This window comes from Mus pahari, chromosome 15 (assembly GCF_900095145.1).
Source record: "Mus pahari chromosome 15, PAHARI_EIJ_v1.1, whole genome shotgun sequence".
Classification (NCBI taxonomy): Eukaryota; Metazoa; Chordata; class Mammalia; order Rodentia; family Muridae; genus Mus; species Mus pahari.
In genome coordinates, this window is record NC_034604.1 from 57,276,528 (window position 1) to 57,281,435 (window position 4,908).

General features: G+C 43.0%; 1 non-coding gene across 1 annotated transcript; it reads left to right on the forward strand.

Annotated features, from left to right (window-relative positions):
• The first annotated feature begins 3,334 nt into the window (after positions 1–3,334).
• On the forward strand, positions 3,335–3,398 carry LOC115065582. Its single transcript, XR_003845346.1, has one exon. It is a non-coding gene; the product is annotated as a U7 small nuclear RNA (small nuclear RNA).
• The last annotated feature ends 1,510 nt before the right edge of the window (positions 3,399–4,908 follow it).

The following is a 4,908-nucleotide window of genomic DNA, read 5'->3' on the forward strand; positions in this document are numbered from 1 at the left end:
CTGAGCTTAAGCATCACAAGACACAAGCAAAGGCGTGCTGCTTTTACAACTGGATAACTTGAGATGGGAGAATTTCCAATGACTCCCGGAGGACTGAGTCTTCTATGAGAAGGACTCCGAAAACCCCCCAATCTTCCAATAATAACAACTGCCTTTTAATTGCTCGCCGACATTGTATAATAAATAAACAGCACAGCCAATGAGCAAAAGGGATAGCGCCGTTCTCCACCCAGCACCCAACCTGGTCCATTTGAATTCACACCTCAATAGCATCCCATCTGCCATGGAACATCTGCCACACAACAAACATGGAATTCTGGGGTATCACCTGGGTGTGTATTGGACTTGGAAGAAAGAAAGGAATACAGTGAGGCCTGAAGGTAGAAGGTTGCTGACCTGGGGAGCTTGAGGTTTGAGGTTTCAGGGACATGGAACACTTGCCGTGCTTTTAGACAACACCCCTGCTCTCCCCTTGACTGCATGGTTCTTCTCCCACAAGAAGATGTTAACCACTGAGCAAAGGAAGATAAATATGGATTTCATTGGGAAGAAAAGATAGGCTAGGTGCCTCTCAAATATTTTAGTCTTTCTTCCCCTACTCCCTTTTAAAGGGAATAACCCTAAATATACAAAGACAATAATTTTATCATATATATGAAATATAAAATTTCTGTAGTGATAAGGGTAACAGACAGAGATGTAGTGAGCTGCAGGGCCAGTGAACAAGCACACCAAATTCAATCTGAGAGTGACAGCACCTGGAGAGATGCTCTCAAGGAAGTTACAGTGGATGAAAGTTAGCCACACATGGTCAGGGAGAGGCTCAGTTAACACATGGGCACACACTAAAAAGATATATATAAAACAATGTCCCAGAAGGTAAAGAAAGAAGAAAATGATCACCAAAGACAAGAAACTTAGCAGTTATCAAAGTCTTTGTCGGACTACATTCTTGACAATGGGGAAAAAAAAAACAGAAAATTAAAAGCTCGGAGTATTGTGTAATTACAATAATAATTACAAGTTTCTGTTACTATAGTAAAACACCTGAAGTAATCAACTTATAAAGAGAAAAGTTTGTGTTGCTTCAAGGCCTCAATCAGTGCTTACTTTGTCCCATTCCCTTCAGTCCTGTAGAGAAATCACAGGACTCTATGGAAGCTGAGGAAACTACTCATTTTATAGCAAACTTCCTAGTTAACATTAACTGTCAACTTGACGCAGCTTAGAATCACCTGGAAAATGACTCAATTGGTCTGTGGACATCTCAATGGAAGAACTGACTTAATTGTTAATTGATATAGGAATGCAGAGCCCACTGTGGGTGGCATCATTCTTTTGGCCAAGTGGTCCTGAGCTGCTAGATAAGCATAGAAAACTAGCTGAGCATGCACCAGGAGCCATCCAAAAAATAGTGTTTCTCATGGTTGCTATTTAAGCGCCTGCTTGATTCCCCATCTTGACTTCCCTTAATGATTGACTATGACCTAGATATGTAATCCAAATGAACCATCTCTCCTCTAAGCTGCTTTTTGTCAATTTTTCCCCCACAGAAACAGAAAGAAACTAAAACAGACTAAGAGAGGAAGGAAGGGCTGGGGTGCCCCTATCTTTTCAAGGGTATACCCCTAACAATACAACCTCTTTCTTCAAAACCCCAACTTCGAAAGGTCTCACTGCATTCCAGTACAACATGGGCTATTGACCAAGCCGGGTAATCTAAATACATGCTACAGCTATTCTCATTGAAATGCAAGATGACCTGTTCTAAGGTGGTGGAGATGGAGATGAAACAGTGAGCAAATCCTAGAGCTGTGCTGATTTAGGGAGACCTTGTTAAAGGCACTGTCTGATCCTCACATGAGGATGCTTCTGCAAAGCACCTATAGTCTGTCCTTCTTCCCCTACCAGATGACAGTGGTCAGGGGACAGAGTGGTGTCTGTGTTGTGTCTTTACTCTCAGCACCATGGCCTTCTATTGCTACAGTGTTGCCAAGTTCAGCATGGCCTTGGTAGGAACAGAATGACATGGTTCCTACCCCTGGAACTTCTGACCCAGAACCAGAATGCATGGGCCTCCAGGAGTGGCTGCTGTGAGCATAAGGTTTGTTTGTATAATAATGTACATTTTTCGAGTCCCTCCAAGGAATGTCCTCCCTGGTAACATTAACGACTGTAGCTGTGAGTTTTTGCTTCACCACTTTGGTTCTCAGTGAATCACATGTGAACACACACACACACACACACACACACACACACACACACACATACACACACCACATAACTATCTTTGGATCCGTGGATGAGAGACATACACACACTAGCTTATTTTTAAAATGCTTCAGCTACCTCAAAGGCTGGGCACTTCTAAACCCTTCCTTGCTACCCAAGGCCCAACTGGGGAAGTGGCCAGTGGCCAGTGACCACTTATCCAAAGTTTCACATGGCTGGTTGGCTTTATTTCCTGTTGCTCCTGTATCCCATCCTTCTACCCCAAGTCATGGCAATTCTGCTCATTTCTCTCGGCATCTTCCCCTATGCAACTCTAAGTGCCCCACCCCATGCTCAGCCATTGGCCACTGGCATCTTTATTAATTGATCAAAAACCAATTGGGAACAAGGACTTTCAGCGTCTGGACAAGCAGATTCCTGATTGAATCAAAAACAATCTCCAACAAATGACTCCATGGTAATCAGAGACAACATGAATCTGGGAGGCAAAGGTGAGACTGTCTCGGCAAAACAGCAAACACCAGGACCTTCAGGACAGCCCTTAAGGCTGTGGAAAAGAACTCTAAAAACATGAGTTCAAAAATATATAATTTCTCAACTGTGCAAAGTATAAGGAAGGATGCAATACACATTGTATAAGGAGCTTCCTAGACCTAAAGGAAAAGCTGGGGCTACACTTGGGGAAGTTTGTCAGAAAGATCCAAAGACAGGCAGATACAAATGCAGGCAGATTCCTGAGTTCAAGGTTAGCAGTGGACAGAAGAAATTTAGGTCCAGGTAGGGTTGGAATGGGAGTCTCAGGACAAGGTCCCACCCAGCTAAGTTTAAAAAGGTAGGCAGATCTCTGAATTCTTTTGTAATGCTAAAAAATAAAAAATAAAGAATGTGCTTGCTGTCTTCTAAGAATTAAGAATCTGGGGTCACGAGATGCTGATTCATAGGATAATCAAAAGGGAACCTGGAATAAATAACAGAATTGATATGTAAATAAAAACGACTGGGCTTTTGGCTTCCATAAGATGAGCAAGCAGAAAGCAATAAAGGTTCTTCTTTAATTTCTTTTTTCTAATGAGTGCTGCTGTGCTGGCTGGAGATCTCTGGAGAGTGAGAACAGCTCTTCAAGAATTTTTCTAACAGGATTTCTGATTTTAGTTGGAAAATCCATGGAGGGCAAACACAGCTCTTTTAGAATTTTTTTTTCTCCTAAGATTTCTGACCAAGAATTGCTTAGAGAACGGACACAGCTCTTGTAGATTGTTTTCTAGCAGCTATCTAGAGAAGATAGTCTAAAGAATGAATGCAGCTCTTTTTGAACTTTTTTTTCTGGATTTCTGATTTTTGATTGGAAAACCCAAGAATTACTTTTAAACTTTTTTCTAACAGGATTTCTGATTTGGCAGGACTATCCAAGAATTTTTTTTTATAGCAACTTTTTTGACTTTGGTGCAAAAACCCACGAGCTATCCAGAGAGCTTTTAGAATTTTCACTAGCAGAGAGAGCTATCTTGAGCAGAAAGCTAACTGTCTTAACCAGAGAGTTTTTAGAATAGCAAGAAAAAGCCATCTAGAGCAGATCAGAGCACAGAGAAAGAGCAGTTTAGAAAACCATCTCGAGCAGAACATAGCCATCTTGGACCCATGACTTGACATGAATTCATTTGTTTTTGCTGCTCCCAAACACCCCTTCTCTCAGGAACCCAGATCTAGCCAAGGCTGGCCCTTGGCAACAGTGCTGTCCTCCAGAAAGCAGAAATGCTGAGTTCAAGAAACTAGAAATGAATGAAGGTGTCCCAGCCCACGGGACATGTTATTCCATGGTTCTTGAGGGGGATCACAAACCTAGAGAGAAATGGGAATAAAGAAAGAGACGGAGACCATGCATGTTTGTCATAGTCTCTTTTACAAAGGGGAAATGCTCAGTTTACATACAATACAGCAAGGGAATGATCAAAAAGGAAGCTTAGTGGGGAGGCTAATTGGGAGTGTGAGACTTTTGTGATTTATCTCAGTTCCCTGGCATCACTGCTCCAGAACATCGGGCAGCTAGTTTCAAAGTCTGGTTTCTGATAACAGCCCAAGGTGACAGCTCCAGGCAGCTCCGGAATGTAGGAAGACTTCCTTAGTCTTTGATGTTTGCTTAGGGCTGGAATCTTGCTGGATGGCCCTGCAGAGAGAGAGGAGGCAACTGGCTCCAAACAAAGAACTATATGGCTTTTAGCTGCATGCTGTAAAAATGCCTGGGCTGTGAGATGCCTGGGATGTAAGATGCCTGGGTTTTCTCAACCTGGTCTCCAACATGAAGGTGTGCTAGGGATTGTCCAATGGTACCCATAGGGATTGCCCAATGGTACCCATGGGGATTGTGTGGCAAAGCAAGCCTGTTCACAAGCATAAAGAAAGAGAGGGAGGGAACAAAGTGACACGATCCTCTCTGAGGTCATCCCTCCATGCAGTGTTCTAAGGATGTCCCACAAAGCTCCACCCCTTAAAGTGTCTGCTTCTTTCCAGTGGTCATCCTGGGATACAACCATTTAACATGGGGACAATGAGACATTAAAGCTCCAAGCTATAGCATTCAGTAGTTTCTCCAGAAAGGCTAATTTTGGATCACAGTGAAGTACTCGGCCCACAGTGCTGCCTAGAAACATCGGCGGCTGCAGTGGTGCTTTTGGCTCT